Raw genomic sequence first — 17,406 nt, 5'->3', positions numbered from 1 at the left:
TTTTATTTTGCTTCTTTTTGGAGGTAAAAGGGCTCCAACTTAGAAAGTAAAACAATCAGTAGATGGCACTTGCTAACCATCTGTTTAGTATAGACAGAATGAAGTCTTAGGATTTAGATTCTGGACAACAACATAAAATATGGAGTTACTTGGACCAGGACAGACATAATCATATTCAATTTGTAGGATGTCCATATGTTTTTAAGTCACATCTCATAAAGATTCTGAAAAATAGTCTAACTCATTAAGTTGTAGATGTGTACATCTTCCTGAACATTCCCGGATTTACCTCCAAGTGTGAAAGAGAATGGTGTAACATGCTTTCTAAGGTGAAATGGTTCCTCTTTTTGCTTTAGACAGGTTTCAGAGAGATTGGAATGTCAAAGTGTATTATTGAAAAAGTTTCTACTTTTTTAAACACTGTTACACTAGAAAACAAAAATAATTATTTCTCTCAATAATAAAAATACATAATCTAAAATTATTATTTATAATGCCAATAATTTATTTTTACAAATATTATGTCCATGCATATATGTAAAAATTTATTGTGTGTATGTGTGTGTGTGTGATTGCATGTGTGCAGGTCAGTACACAGCCTGTGAGAATTGATTTTTTCCTCTCATCATGCAAGTCTGACCATCATCTTGGCAACTGAAGTTGCCAAGCTTGGGGACAGGCACCTTTACCTCTGGAGCCATTTTGTCTGATTTTTTTTTTTTACTGAAAGGTACGTGATTATCAATTCAGTGTCCTTGTTGTTACAAATCTCATCAGATTTTCTATGTGATTATGATTCTACACATTAGCTATAAACTTCCTGAAAAACAGAAGGGATAAATAATATTACTTAAAATGGCACCAAAAGCCAAGCCTGGTGGCTGAGTCCTGTGAACTTATTCATAGGACTGGGGGAGAAGGATTGCACGCTAATTTCTGCATTGAGAACTTAATGAATCATTGGCTCAAAATCTAAGGGGTAGAGCAACTATGCTACTTTCAGTTCCCATTACCAGATCCCCCTACACACACACACACACACACAAACACACACACATACACACACACACCATCCAAAATACTTAACTAAAGACTTAAGAGGTAAATCAGTTCTACAATAAAAACTGCAAGATATCAGTGGAGAAAACTGAAGAACAAACTGAAAGCAGAAGATAACAATAAAGAAGTAACATTTATTTTCATAGATCTGATGAATTCAAACAAAGAGTCCATATACCTCAAAGTGAGCTAAAGATTTATTAAAATCCCTATCAAAACCCTTAATTGAACTTTTTTTGCAACAGAAGTAAAATTAGATTGCTACAAAGCATCAAGGAAAAAGGTTGGAAGCATCACACCTTTCAAGTTCAAAATACCTTCCAAAGCTACATCAGTCCAAACAGTGTGGTCCTCCCCATGTGTTGGATAATATGTCCTGCCAAGATATGTATTTTTAAATCCTATGATCTATGGAGTAATGTTGTTGTTGAAGCCAATGGGAGGTTGTTAAGTCTTGAATGTTGCTCACATATAATTGGATTTATTTGCATTGTTTTCAAAAGTCCTCAGAAAAAAATATCTAGCCATTTTTAGTGAGGTGAAAAGACAAAAACTGTCAGGTATCTGTGAGTTAAGAAGTAACTCCTATAGATATTAAATCTTCCTGTGCCTTGATTGAGGATTTGCTGGTGGAAGGTTATCAGTTCACAGAGCTATGATAAACAAATGTTTACTTTTTAAACTACTTAATCTGTGGCACTTTTGGTATAGTAACCCTAATAGACTATGATAGTAGTGAGATAGAATATGAACATTTTCCAATGTAGAAGTACAAAGAGCCCAGAAATCAATATCTATGCACATTGTTAATCAGTCTTTGTGTACCAGGAGGTACAAGGACATAAAACAGAGACAGGTGATCCCTTCCACAAGGTATATTAACAAAGTAGATATGTACCTGCCAAAGACTGTAACGAGATCCTGACAACACCACACAGAAATCATCTCAGAATGGACTGAAACTTTAAATGTGAGATCTGGAAGCACAAAACTCCTTAAAGCACCGTAAAGAAAATATGTCAGCGCTAAACTTAGCAGTGACTTCTTAGATGTGACACTAAAACAATGAGCAACAGAAAGGAAGAATACAAGTGAGCGAGCACCAAATGAAAGTTCCAGGATTGCAACAGCAGTCAATTGACTGAAAATGTATCAAGAAATGGGCACAGTGCTTCCACACCTTTTATCCAGCATGAGTCAATCTGAAGAGGATACCAAGACCTCCTACAACTAAATAGGAAATCCAAAACATCTGATTAGACACATATAAGGCACAGGGACAAACAATGTTCCAAGAAGACACAGAAGTGGGCAATGGATGTATTGGAAAACACAATAATCGCTCAGAAGATGAATAAAAATGATTAGCAACCTGAATTATTATTCCTCCTTTCAGGGCACTAAAATAAAATCAAAACAGAAGGTAGTGGGTATAGTTAAGGATATGGGGAATCTGAAGTATCATTCACTATTGTAGTTACAAAATGGTACAAATTTTATGAGAACTCTATAATGAGATTCCTCAAGAAATTAAAACAAAAATTACCCTGAAATCCAAAAATTTCATCTTGGGAGACATACCCCAAAGAATCAGCTTAGGATTTTTGAGAAAGGGATAATATCTTCATGCTCAGTGAAGCAGTTTTCACAATAACTAATGTATGGAAAGGTCTTAATGTTTATTGGTAACATATGTGGCATATCCATGCAATGAAATATCATTCAACCTCCTCCTGCCAAAGAAAAAGCATAAGTAAAATAAATCAATCACAGGATGAGTGCTGTTTGTTTCAAGTTACATGTGGAATCTGAAGTACTACAATTTTCTAGGTAGAAAGTTTAATACTGGTTGCCAGGGGCTGGGGTGGAAGAGAAATGGAGAGTTGTTGTCCTATAAGGTTTTAGTTCTGCAGAATAAATAAATTCTAGAGGTTACTGTACAATTGTGTGTGTGTGACCAAGGTTATTGTGCTGTAAATTATGAAGTCAAACCTCATTCTATTTTTCTTCCATGACACAAAAGATAATAAAATTAAAGATGAGCAATTGATTATAATTAGTTCAAATAGAGTAGATGAGTATGCACACATGTACACAGCAACAAATATTCAATCGCAGTGACGACCTTGAGACTAAGAAGCAACATCAAAACATCTTGAAATGTGAATTTTCATCTGCTTTAACAAGCTATCCAACATGGCCAGGCTGTTTTCGCTCTTTGTTTGCTCATCTGGAAAATACCAGTGAACAAATAACACCAACAAATATTTACCACGTAGAACCATTTATCTAGAATTTTTGACTACTATGACATGCTACAAAGAGATTGAAAAGAGTTTACTGGACAGACAACGAACAAACTGAACAGAGGCAGTCTCTTATCCTGCCATACTTTGTCTGAGTTATATTGAGCATATTCTCATCTTGGTTTCTTATTAACATTAAAAAAGTAATAGATTCAAAGACATTTGCAGGGATGATAATGGGTGATGCTCAGAGTGTCTTCACCAGTTTGTAGAAGATTACAAAGGCTCAAATATTGGCTTCTCTCTTTTAGACTAGACGGTACCTGTCATTGAAGAAAAAAAAAAAAAAACAAGAACAGGATAGACACTTTCTATCATTACAGCCAAGAGTCTATCTTATTTTCTTCCTGCTCTAACCTTTGTTATACTCATTCATTCACTAAATAACTTTTATAAATTGGCTCACATGATAACAAGATATGCTATGATGGAAGCTGACAAAAAAAAATGCAATGAACAGTATCTCTGTTCTTACTGACTTTAGAATATTTTGAAGTCATCAAACTAGAGAAAATTTGAAGAGAAGAAAGCTGGTACATACAGATTGCTATAAATACAATCCAAAGTGTAATTAAAAAATAAGTAGACCCTGTGCTTTAGAGAAACAAAGAAATCTTCCTTTCAGCTCATTCAGGGATGAACTCCTGAAGATCTAAATTAGGAGCTGGCTGAAAGTAGGGACAGAGTAAATAGTGAAGAAGAGATGACTTGTGTTTGAGCAAGTGGGAGAAATCAAGAAAATATTTGTCAGAAATATGTGGAAACATTTGAAAGATGTACAGCTTAACAGGTAGATAAAATACAAAGTGTGAACAATGGAGTCATTATCATGAGGTGAGGGCAGTGCATTGTGAGAACCACGGCAACTCTGCTGTAGGCTTTCCAGGCAAAAATCACTGCTTTCCTTGATGGAAGCTTTTGATAAATGAAGAATTCAGAAAACTGGGAATAGGTAAAAATATAAGAATAGCTGGATGGTGTTTAGCAGGCACAGGGAGCTTAATGGAAGTGTCCTTTGGGTAAGGAATAAGGAGCACTGGGAATCCAAGGGACGGCTTCCCCATCTCTAAGCTGTCATGCAAGTGGAAGTCTTTCAGGTTAATATATCCTCGGAAAGTCTGCTCTACAGTTCTAGATTAAGATAAGAAATATAGGAATATTTGTAGCTTTCAGCAACTTAGGACAAAACAGTTTGATGATGTCACAAAGTAGTATAGGGCATAGTATAAGAAGGTTTTTGAAGACCAAGGTGAAAGACCCCACATGACTGCAACTAGTCCCTTCTTTTCCCTCCTCTTCTCTGAACTGCATCTGCTAAAATGAGGTAAGACACATACTACTCTTAAGATCACTCTGCTACACTATGTAGTCTACTCTGGCAGATTTGATAAGGAAAATTGATTCATGTTCTTGAATAAGACAGCTATACTCTATATTGTCTCTGCAGAATTTCACATGACAGAGGCCTCTAAACACCTCCATTAAATGACTAAACCCAGGGTAATCAACCATACAATAGCCAGAAAAAAGCCTAGAGCACTCAGCGATACATCCAACCTAAAAAGATTCATTCTGCCAGTAATATAAATAAGCTTCGATTTTCCCTACCTTAGTCTTTCAACATGATTTCTAACATTTGCTTATAGGCTGGTGATAGCATAAAAGCAAAAGACACAAAGAAACTGTGCCTAGACTCTCCACCCAGGGAAACCAGGTAAATGTGCTCTAACGCTCTAGATATGCGATTTAAGTAGAAAATCAGATTTTTCTTACTTTATTAGATGGAAAAGACTAAAGAGAATGGTTTAGTACCACTCAGAATTTTCTCCCTTGGAAAAGATATAAAAATGGGGTCTAGCATACACAGTGACATTCTGGTAGATTAATGAGAAACAATGCGTATATATTGTGTAATGAGCACCAATGTTCTTGATGAATCACAAACTTTAAAAGTGAATTTGGATGTTCTTGGGATGACATCAGTGATAGAGCATTTTCCTAGCATACATAAAGTATATTGACTCAACATCCAGAACTATAAAATAGGTAAATATAGGTAAGTAAAAAAATAATTTACAAACCTACTACTGTAAGTCAGCTTACTTTTAGCATTCTCTCCTACACATATTTAATACATTTATCATATGTAAGTTGTATTAAAATATATAACTTATCATTGTTTATGTTTTCAGAACAATCCCATTCTTGCATGAGTATATTTGATACTTTGTAGAGTCTTATGTAAGTAATGATAGTCACCAAGCCAGACACTTTGGGTTCTACTGGCCATAAATACAGATGCTAAAATTCTCTGCTACTAGTTACAATAGCAGAACTTCAGTTTTTGAGGGAAGTCTTGATTCCCTAGGTGAATGGGCTCTGGAACATAGAAATTCAGTCTGCTCTTCAAAAGGAGTATTCAAAGCTCCAAGAGGTCTACAACTTGGCCTTAATGACTGAACTTTGGATTTACTTAGAAAATATGCAGCAGTGTTTAAAGAACAGTACTTACTCTGAATTGTTTGAGCAAAGAGGGATTCTCTATCACACCCATCCAGGGGAATAAAAGAAACTGTCACCATAGAGAGAACTCTTGACCTGGGCTGAAAAAGGCAGTACTCTATCACCTGCCCTTCTGTACTCATGTGGCCCCAACCCGACACAGTGGTGCTGGTGCCTAGCAGGCCTGAAAAACCTGAGAGTTATTTGAGAGGTATAAATGGAAGTTGTTGATGTTTAGGAAAGTGGAAAATGAAAGAGAGAACTCTACTTTTAAGTTTTAGCCATAGTTCTACTAAAGGTAAAAGAAATAAAGGGCTAGAGAATACAGTGGTAAAGGTAGACTAGACTCTGGTGCTTGCCTTTTACTCCCTTTCCCTTGACTGGGCTGCTTGTCTAGCTGCAATAGGAGAAGATGTGCCTAGTCCTCTTGCAATTTGACATGCCAAAACAAGGCGAGGTTATATCCATTTGGAGGCTTCCTCTTCTCTGAGGAGGAAAAAAAAGGAGATGGAGTGAAGGGAGAAGAGAGGGAAGGACTGGGAGGAGCGGAGGTAGGGGAAGCGGTAGTAATAAAGTAAATAAACAAGCTAATAAAAAATTAGGAAAAAAAGACATTTAAAGTGGAATGCTTCATGCAATAATTTGAACATATAACAATGAGAATAATGTTAAGATTTGTTAGGTGTGCATAAAGTAGGCTAGTATATATAAAATACAAACTTTGTGGAGTTATAGACTGAATTTTATAATCCCTTAGGCACATGCACACAAAAATTTTCATAAAATTAAAAAAATGTAATCAATATAGAGCTGATACGAGAGAGGAAAATCAATTATAAAATGATGAAATCACTTCAATCACATATTCTGGGAACATACCTCAAAAAAGAGATGTCTTCGTAGAAAAGAAATATTATGATACACTCAAAATTATCAGTATACTATAGCTTAAGAAATTGGCTGACATAGGCCATGATCTGTGATTCAGATGAAAATAACCCTCCTCACATTAGGTAATTTGGTAGCTGGCATATGTTATAAAACTATCTGCGCTAGATACTAGGTGAATAGGCATAGTAGTAGTGTTAAAGGAAGTAGAAGGCTGAATCTCAATATATGAGGTCTGGTTTCATTTATAATGACATAAAAGAAGTCCTAGAATGGTGCATGTAAGTTTGAAGGATCTAAAGAGCACTTCAAAAAAAACTCTAGTCTACAAAAGTATTAATAAGGTGCTTAGGTAAAATAAGATGAAATTACAAATAACAAATCACAGAGTGGTTAATAATTTTGTTTGAAAAGTATAGATGTGGGTCTCTGTTCCCCCCTCTTCCAGAGACAGCAGCAGCTTTTCATGTAGTTCCAGCCTTGTCCCTTAGACATTATGGTGAAGGCTAGAGTGAACTGATTTGGCTGTATTGAATGCCTGATACCAGAGCTGCCCGCATCTCTGGCAAAGTGGAGATTGTTGCCATCAATGAGCCCTTCACCGATCTCAACTACATGGTTTGCATGTTCCAGTATGACTCTCCCATGGCAAGGTCAACGACACAGTCAGGGCTGAGAACAGGAAGGTTGTCATCAGCAGGAAGCCCATCACCATCTTCCAATAGTGAGATTCCACTAACATCAAATGGGGCCGTGCCGGTGCTGAGCATGCTGTGGACTCTACTTGTGTCTTCCCCACCATGGAGAAGGCTCGGGCTTGTTGCTGTACTTTTCAAAAACTCTTTTATTTACGTTTCTTATCTTTTTCTCCCCATTCCACCCCAATTCCTTTCAACACCAGGTAGGAGAAAGAAAGGGTTAGTGGGAGAGGGGGCACAGTTCTTTCTAGATGCTTCCTGCTGGTCAGGAACATTGGGTTCCTTGGAGCCAGACCAGTCCTCATTTCAGCATAACTCCATCTTCTTGTCTCACAACAGCAACCAGGAGAAGCAAGGGGAAGCAGGAGCAGCATTATTCTTTTTCCTCCTCTTCACACTCTCTGAGCTCCGGCATTTATTCTTTCTCCAGATTCCTCAGATTTAAACTGTCTGCAGCTGGTAAAGAGCTCCTATTAGAGCCTGCATGAAGCAAATAGTCTGCAGCTGAATCAGTGCCACATCCCACACCTGGAACCAAAACAAAAACATGTTTATATTCACAACAGGCACCCATTTGAAGAGTGGGACCAAAAGGGTTATCATCTTTGCCCCTTCTGCTGAGGCCTCCGTGTTTATGATTGGCATGAATCATGAGAAGTATAACAACTCTCAAGATTGTCAGCAATGCTTTATGTACCACCAACTGCTTAGCCCCCCTGGCCAATGTCATTCATGGCAACTTTGGCATCATGGAAGGACTCATGACCACACTCCATGCCATCACTGCTACCCAGAAGATAGTGGATGGCCTCTCTGGAAAACTGTGGTGTGATGGCCATGGGGCTGCCCAGAACATCATCCATGCATCCACTGGTGCTTCCAAGGCTCTGGAAAAGGTCATCCCAGAGCTGAACCGGAATCTCACTGGCATAGCCATCTCTGTTCCTACCACCAACATGTCTTGTAGATCTGACATGCCAACTGCAGAAACCTGCCAAGTATGATGACATCAAGAAGATGGTGAAGCAGGCATCTGAGCGCCCACTAAAGAGAACCCTGGGCTACACTGAGGACCATGTTGTCTCCTGTGACTTCAACAGTGACTCCCACTCTTCCACCTTTGATGCTGGGGCTGACATCGCCCTCAATGACAACTTCGTAAAGCTCATTTTCTGGTATGACAATGAGTACAACTACAGCAGCAGGGTGGTAGAACTCATGGTCGACATGGCCTACAAGGACTAGGAATCTCGGAACCACTGACCCCAGAAAAGATTTGAGAGCAAGAGAGAGGCCCTCACCTGATGAGAAGACCCTGTCCCCACTCTGCCCCTGACACTGAGTGTCTCTCTCACAGTTTCCATTCCAGACCCCCAGAATAGCAGGAGTGGACTAGGAAGCCCTACTCTCTTGAATATCATCAATGAAGCTCACTGCACCCATGAAAGAAAGAAAGAAAGAAAGAAAGAAAGAAAGAAAGAAAGAAAGAAAGAAAGAAAGAAAGAAAGGAAAGCACAGATGTGATGGCAGTGGAAAATACCAGGAATGAACCCCGACAACTCCAACTTTAGAAGAAATATGAATAATTCTGAAGACTGAATAAGTAAGCAGATTTAAGAAAAGACAATGGCTAGTAAAATGCTATGTAGCACTGTCTTTATGGAACAACATGCCACCTGCATATGCATGTATTTTGACATAGCACTTTACATATGCATGCATTTTGGCACGATACCTATATATGTAGGTATTTTACATATGTAGAAAATTTGACATATGCAGAATTTTCTTAACTATGTCTTCCATAAATTTACAAGAGAATAATTTACGAGCAGGACCTATGCTTTCCAGAATCTGTTCCCACTGGAAGACATACGTTGGGTCCTGACAGTAGCACCACCACAATCAGGAAGAATTAAACACCTGACATGGCATGATTTGAGTGGTTTTGCAAAGGAATGAGAAAGAAAGGTGAGATGATTATCATGATAAAAACAGGTGAACAAAGACACCTCAAAAACCACATAGAAAAAAATATTACAAAAATAAAGCCCACTGATTACTACACACTATTAAAAAAAAGTCCCCCCCTTTTTTTTAAAAAAAAAAACGGGTCTTTTTTGGGAGGGGTTTGTTTGTTTCAAGATGAATTTCAGAATAATAAGAAACTAGTGACAATGGGCGGATCTGAAGTTTTAAGTTTACACACCCAATAGTGGGCATGAAAAACAATATTTGATCACTGCTTTTCTACTTTTTCATTCTGTCACGTCCACCACACACTTAGGTACTGTTGCAGGTGCTAATTTCATTGTCTTACTGAGCAGAGTACACTCTGAAGATAGTTCATGTATGAGACATTATCACAGAATGATTTATTCTTTTATATTTATGCTTTTACTGAATCGACACAGAAGAATGTAATGACAATGGGGCCAAACTATAGAAATGCATATGTTTTACAGAAGCTTTTCAATTTCATGAGGTCCCATTTATTGATTGTTGCTCTTAGAGCCTGTGCTGTTGGTGTTCTGTTCAGGAAGTTTTCTCCTGTACCAATAAGTTCTAGGGTACTCCCAACTTTTTTTTTTCTAGCCGTTTTATGTTTTATGTTGAGGTATTTGATCCACTTGGACTTCAGTTTTGTGCAGGGTGATGAGTATGGATCTATTTTCATTTTTCTAATGTAGATATCCAGTTGGACCAGCACCATTTGTTGAAGATGCTATATTTTTTCCATTGTATAGTTTTGGCATCATTGTCAAAAATCAGATGTCCATAAGTGTGTGGGTTTATTTCTGGGTCTTCTGTTCGGTTCCATTGATCCACCATTCTGTTTCTATGCCAGTACCATGCAGTTTTTATAACTGTTGCTCTATAGTACAGCTTGAGATCAGGGATGGGATACCTCCAGAAGATCTTTCATTGTAGAGGATTGTTTTAGCAATTCTTGGTTTCTTGTTATTCCATACAAAGTTGAGAATTTATCTTTCCAGGTCTGTAAAGAATTGTGTTGGCAATTTGATGGGAATTGCATTAAATCTGTAGATTGCTTTTGGTAAGATGGCTATTTTTACTATGTTAATCCTGCCAAGCCATGAGCATGGGAGATCTTTCCATCTTCTGGTATATTTTTCTAATTCTTTCTTCAGAGACTTGAAATTTTTTTCTATACTGGTCTTTGACTTGCTTGGTTAGGGTTACACCAAGGTACTTTATTTCATTTGTGGCTATTGTGAATGGTGTTGTTTCTCTAATTACTTTCTCAGCCCTTTTGTCTTTTGTATACAGGAGGGCTACTGATTTTTTTTGAGTTAATTTTGTATCCAGCCACTTTACTGAAGGTGTTTATCAGCTGTAGGAGTTCCCTGGTAGAGTTTTTGGGGTCACTCATGCATACTATCATATCATCTGCAAATAGTGATAATTTGACTTCTTCCTTTCCCATCTGTATCCCCTTGATCTCCTTCAACTGTCTTATTGCTCTAGCAAGGACTTCTAGCACTATGTTGAAGAGATATGGAGAGAGTGGGCAGCCTTGTCTTCTCCCTGATTTCAGTGGGATTGCTTTAAGTTTCTCTCCATTTAGTTTGATGTTGGCTATAGGCTTGCTGTATATCGCCTTTACTATGTTTAGATATGTGCCTTGTATCCCTGATCTCTCCAGTACTTTAAATATGAATGGATGTTGGATTTTGTCAAATGCTTTTTCAGCATCTAGGGAGATTATCATGTGTTTTTTTTTCTTTCAGTTTGTTAATATGGTGGATCACATTGATGGATTTCCGTATATTGAACCACCCCTGCATACCTGGGATGAAGCCTACTTGGTCATAGTGGATAATATCTTTGATGTGTTCTTGGATTCGGTTTGCAAGTATTTTGTTAAGTATTTTTGCATCAATGTTCATAAGGGAGATTGGCCTGAAATTCTCTTTCTTTGTTGAGTCTTTGTGAGGTTTAGGTACCAAGGTGACTGTGGCTTCATAGAATGAGTTTGGTAATGTTCCTTCTGTTTCTATTTTGTGGAATAGTTTGAAGAGAATTGGAGTTAGCTCTTCTTTAAAGGTCTGGTAGAATTCTGCGCTGAAGCCATCTGGTACTGGGCTTTTTTTTGGATGGGAGACTTTTGATGACCGCTTCTATTTCTTTGGGAAATATAGGAGTATTTAATTGGTTTACCTGGTCCTGATTCAGCTTTGGTAAGTCGAATCGATCAAGAAAATTGTCCATTTCATTTAGATTTTCAAATTTTGTGGCATATAGACTTTTGAAGTAAGTCCTAATGATTGTTTGGATTTCCTTAGTGTCTGTAGTTATGTCCCCCTTTTCATTTCTGATTTTGTTGATTTGGGTGGTGTCTCTCTGCCTTTTAGTTAGCTTGGCTAAGGGTTTGTCAATCTTGTTGATTTTCTCAAAGAACCAGCTCTTGGTTTCATTGATTCTTTGAATTGTTTTATTTGTTTCTAATTGATTGATTTCATCCCTGAGTTTGATTATTTCCAGCCATCTACTCCTTTTTGGTGTGTCTGCTTCTTCTTTTTCTAGGGTTTTTAAGTGGGCCATTAAGTTGCTTGAATGAGCTGTCTTGAATTTCTTCTTGAAGGCACTTAGTGCTATGAACTTTCCTCTTAGCACTGCTTTCATTGTGTCCCACAAGTTTGGGTATGTTGTGTCTTCATTTTCATTGAGTTCTAGGAAGACTTTAATTTCTTTCTTTATTTCTTCCCTGACCCAGCTGTCATTTAGTAACAAGTTGTTCAGTTTCCATGTGTGTGTAGGCTTTTTGCTATTTCTGTTGTTGTTGAAGTCCAGCTTTATTCCATGGTGATCAGACAAGATACAAGGGATTAGTTCAATCTTTTTGTATCTGTTGAGGCTTTCTTTGTGACCAACTATATGGTCTATTTTGGAGAAGGTTCCATGAGGTGCTGAGAAGAAGGTAAATTCTTTTGTGTTTGGGTGTAAAGTTTTGTAAATGTCTGTGAGGTCCATTTGATTCTTGACCTCTGTCAGAGATATTGTTTCTTTGTTTAATTTCTGTTTTGTTGACCTGTCCTTTGTTGAAAGTGGGGTGTTGAAGTCTCCCACTATTAATGTGTGGGGATCTATATGTGGTTTAAATTTTATCAATGTTTCTTTTACAAATGTGGGTACTTTTGTATTTGGGGCATAGATATTCAGGATTGTGATGTCTTCCTGGTGGAATTTTCCCTTGATGAGTATGAAGTGTCCTTCCCCATCTCTTTTTATTAATTTTGGTTGAAAGTATTTTATCAGATATTAGAATGTCTACTCCTTCTTGTTTCTTGGGTCCATTTGCTTGGAAAGTCGTATTCCAACCTTTTACCCTCAGGTAATGTCTATCTTTGTCCATTAGGTGTGTTTCTTTTTTTTTTTTTCTTTTAATCTTTTTTTCTTTATTAATTACACTTTATTCACTTTGGTTTTTTTTTAATTTTATTTTTCTTTTTAGTTTCATTTTGTTAACTCTGTGTCCCAGCTGTATCCCACTCCCTCATTCCCTCCCCAACCCCACACTCCCTCCCTGGTCTCCTCCCTGCCCCTTTCCAAGTCCACTGATAGGGGAGGACCTCCTCCCCTTTCATCTGACCCTGTTTTATCAGGTATCTTCAGGGCTGGCTGCAAAGTCCTCCTCTGTGGCCTAACAGACTGCTCCTCCCCTGGGGGGGGGGTCAAACAGCCTGCCCTTGAGATCTTGTTAGAAATAGTCCGTGTTCCCCTTACTTTGGAAAACTACTTGGTTACTGAACTACCACGGGCCACATCCGAGCAGAATTTCTAGGTTATATCCATAGATGGTCCTTGGTTGAGTGTCAGTCTCAGAAAAGACCCTGTGCCCGGATATATTTGGTCCTTGTAGAGCTCCTATCCTTTCCATTTCATACTAACTTCCCTTCTCTCATATGATTCCCTGCACTCTGCCGAGGGTTTGGTTATGAGTCTTAGTGTCGGCTTTGAAACACTGCTAGGTAGAGTCTTTCAGATGCCTTTTGTGGTAGACTCCTGTCATAAGTTCAATGCACATCCCATTTGTCTTTCTAAATGAGGATTAATCACCTTCGCCTGTGTCCACCAAGACCCAGCTATACCACTCCTAGGTATATACCCAAAATTTGCTCAAGTACACAACAAGGACATTTGTTCAACCATGTTCGTAGCAGCTTTATTTGTAATAGCCAGAACTTGGAAACAACCCAGATGTCCATCAACGGAGGAATGGATACAGAAATTGTGGTATTTTACACAATGGAATACTACTCAGCATTCAAAAAGGAGGAAATCATGAAATTTGCAGGCAAGTGGTGGGATCTAGAAAAGATCATTCTAAGTGAAGTATCCCAGAAGGAGAAAGACAAACTTGGTATATACTCGCTTATATAGACCTACAAGATATGATAAACATAATGAAATCTACACACCTAAAGAAGATAATCAAGAAGGTGTGTTTCTTGTATGCAACAGATTGCTGGGTTTCGTTTTCGTACCCATTCTGTTAATCTGTGTCTTTTTAGTGGAGAGTTGAGTCCATTGATGTTGACAAAGATTAATGACCAGTGGCTGTTAGATCCTTTGGCTGTGGTCATGTTGGCTGTGGTCATTTTGATGTGTGCTTGGTTGCTTTTTGTTTTACTGTAGTAAGGTTAATATTTCCTGTGTTTTCTTGACAGAAGCTAATTTTCTTGGGTTGTATTTTCCCTTCCAGTGTCTTCTGTAATGCTGGATTTGTGTGTAGGTATTGTTGAAATTTGTTTTTTGTCATTGAATATCTTGTTTTCTCCATCTATGAGGACTGAGAGTTTTGCAGGGTATAGTAGCCTGGGCTGACAGCCGTGTTCTCTTAGGGTCTGCATGATATCTGTCCAGGCCCTTCTGGCTTTCATAGTCTCTGTTGAAAAGTCAAGTGTGATTCTAATGGGTTTGCCATTATATGTTACTTGGCCTTTTTCCCTTGCAGTTTTAGTATTTTTTCTTTGTTTTGTATACTTACTGTTTTGATTATTATGTGGCGGGAGGATTTTCTTTTCTGGTCAAATTTGTTGGGTGTTCTGTAGGCCTCGTATATTCTTATTGGCTTCTCCTTTAACTTGGGGAAATTTTCTTCAATGATTTTGTTGAAAATATTTTCTCGGCCTTGGAACAGGGAATCTTCTTTTTCCTCTATACCTATTATTCTTAGGTTTTGTCTTTTCATATTGTCTTGGATTTCTTGGACAGTCTGTGTCAGGAATTTTTTGGATTTAACATTTTCTTTGACAGATACATCGATTTCTTCCATTGTATCTTCTACACCTGAGATTCTTTCTTCCATCTCTTGTAGTCTGTTGGTTATGCTTACCTCTGTAGTTCATGTTTTCTTTCCTAAATTCTTCCTCTCCATTATTTCTTCCATTTTTGTTTTCTTTAATTTTTCCAGTTCTATCTTCAGGTCTTGAGTTGTTCTGTTTACTTTCTTCACCTGTCTGATTGTACTTTCCTGTTTTTCTTTTAGTTCCTTCAACTTTGTTTCTTTTATTTCTTTCAGTGATTTAATTATTTTTTCTCTGAAGGCCGAAAATGTTTGGCTGCATCTTCCTGTATTTCTTCACGGATGGCCATAATCTCCTTGTCTTTAACTTCCTCCATTTCTTTACAGATAGCCATGATCTGTTTGGGTTTTATCTTCCTCTAATTCTTTACATATTTCATTTGTTTCCTCTATTATCCTCTTCATCAGCATAGATGTAAGGTCAACCTCTTGATTTTCTATTATGCTGTATTGTCCAGGGCTGTTTGCCCCTGGATGGCTGGGTTCTGGAGATGCCATATTGCTCTGTCTTTTGTTGATTGAGCTTTTACGCTGACCTCTACCCATTGGGCTGTTTTAGGTGTTGGCTGTTAGTTTCTGTGCCTCCTGGAGTCCTGAGGTAGGGAGAATCCCCTTGGCCGGAAGATGATTTTTCCTGAAGGAGGTCTCCTCTGCTTTTTGGTTATGGTCACTGTATGGCCATTGTTTCTCAGGAATTGCCACTGCTCATCTCAGGTGTATAGCCCTGAGTAGTAGCTGTAGTCTTTGTTAGGCGGGGGGGGGGATCTCCTCTTACCCATAGATGTTCTCAAGACAGCTGCCCCACTGCTGGGGCAATCGTTTCCTGCTCCGTGGGGTTATCTCTCGACTTGGAAATCCAGTCTTGATGTTGTGGGCCCACAGTTCAGTCTGGGACAGTGACCAGATCACGCTGGCATGTAGCTCTGGGCTGGCGACCAAGCGCCTGGTGGAACCAGGATCTCTTCCATGGTTCAGCCAGGTGAGTTAAAGCTGATTGAATCCCCCACCATGGGGTATCCTCTCCCCTGGGAAACACAATCCCTTGTGTTTTATGGCTGCGAGTTCTGATTGCTGGTCACTGTGCCAATCCTGCTGTGCTGCTGCTCAGAATGAGTCCTCCTGGCGCTGCCATCTTGCCCCACCCCTTCAGAAATGCATATGTTTACTCAATATTGTTTACGTCATCCACTGAACGGAGGTTGGTTATTTCTGCATGTTAGTTATTCTGCAATACAATGAGAATATAGACTGGTAAATAAAGAATATAGGAATTCTGTTCTCATGGGAAGGGTCCCTATCTGGTTTGTACAGGGCTGCTTCATCACCAAAATAAGATTTGGGTAAGACTTAATAAACAAACAATGAGTACAGGAACAAAAATAATGTTAGCTTTCAAAATGTTCAATTAAGGAAGTCTAGGCGTTGAGTACCATGACATAGGATGTCTCAAAATACCTGCAAGATAATGAAATGCCTGAATTGATAGGAAATGTTAAAGATTATCAAGGATCAAATAAACTTAGGGAGAGAAGCAAGATATCAAGTAAAGCCATATGTGTGAAGAGGAGAAGGAGGCAGGGCAAGGCCATGGGGATTTAAGTCACAGAAGAAATTAAGGAAGGTATGACACACCAGTATGTGATTCCAAAAATGTTTTTGTTGCCTTTGACAAATATGGTTCAATAAACGTTTTAATTTGTGTGTGTGTGAAAAATTAACTAAGAACTATGGATAGAAAATAGGAAAAGTACTAGGGATGAAAATGTTCAAGCAAGGATGAAGTGGATAACAGAGCTGAAAAGGCAGAGAGAGAGGTTTAGTCAAAGTGAAGGCCATGTGAAAAACTATATAGAAATCCACTGCTTTGTAGGTAAATTAAAAACTGTTAAGTTAAAAAAACGAATAAGAATAAAAGGGAAGGGGATAGAGAGGTGGCTCTGTGTTTAGAAGCACCTTGTTCTTTCAGAGAGTCTGCGTTTAATTCCTAGCACCCACATGGTGACCAACAATCATTTGTAATTCCAGGTCTAAGGATTTTGAAGAATGGGGAACCTTTTAAGAAATAAAAGCTAAATCCTTCAGTTTCTGCCTATTCCTATAGGATTTGTAAAGCATATGGCCTGCTCTCACTTCTGTGTGAAGTTTATGTTACCCATTTTATTCAAATAGCTGTTTCTAGTGTTGTTTTTATTTATCAGTTTTATGGTTGTTTTTTTTTTTTTTTTTTTTTTTTTGTAGGAAAAAAAATCACCGAACTACTTGCAATCATTATCAAAACTTGCAGTCTGCTTGCCTTTTCATGTAACTAGCTATTTTTTCAAGGATGAAAATAAGTGCATATCAACTTTATAATAATCCATAAGTTGGTTTTCAAGAGCATTGAGTTATTATGATTTTTTTTCAAAGATTTATTTGTAGAATATATTAAAGACCAAGAGTTCCAGTCAGGTACATAAACAAAAAAATTCTTAACAAATCTTTTTCTAGAATAATTAACTTTTTTTTCCTTGGGTTTGAAAGCTTGATCAAATTGCAGGAAACTGTAAAGATACAAGGAGAATTTGAATATTTCATTGAAGCATGGTAGCTTTCTTATTTTTTCAGTTGGCTAACCCATTTCTTA

General features: G+C 37.9%; 1 pseudogene; it reads left to right on the top strand.

Annotated features, from left to right (window-relative positions):
• The first annotated feature begins 7,251 nt into the window (after positions 1-7,251).
• LOC129681814 (glyceraldehyde-3-phosphate dehydrogenase-like) lies at positions 7,252-8,698 on the top strand (annotated as a pseudogene).
• The last annotated feature ends 8,708 nt before the right edge of the window (positions 8,699-17,406 follow it).

Source organism: Psammomys obesus, unplaced genomic scaffold (genome assembly GCF_907164565.1).
Source record: "Psammomys obesus unplaced genomic scaffold, mPsaObe1.curated_primary_1811, whole genome shotgun sequence".
Lineage (NCBI taxonomy): Eukaryota > Metazoa > Chordata > Mammalia > Rodentia > Muridae > Psammomys > Psammomys obesus.
Note: the sequence above shows the minus strand (reverse complement) of the source record. Positions and strands in the feature narration are given on the sequence as shown.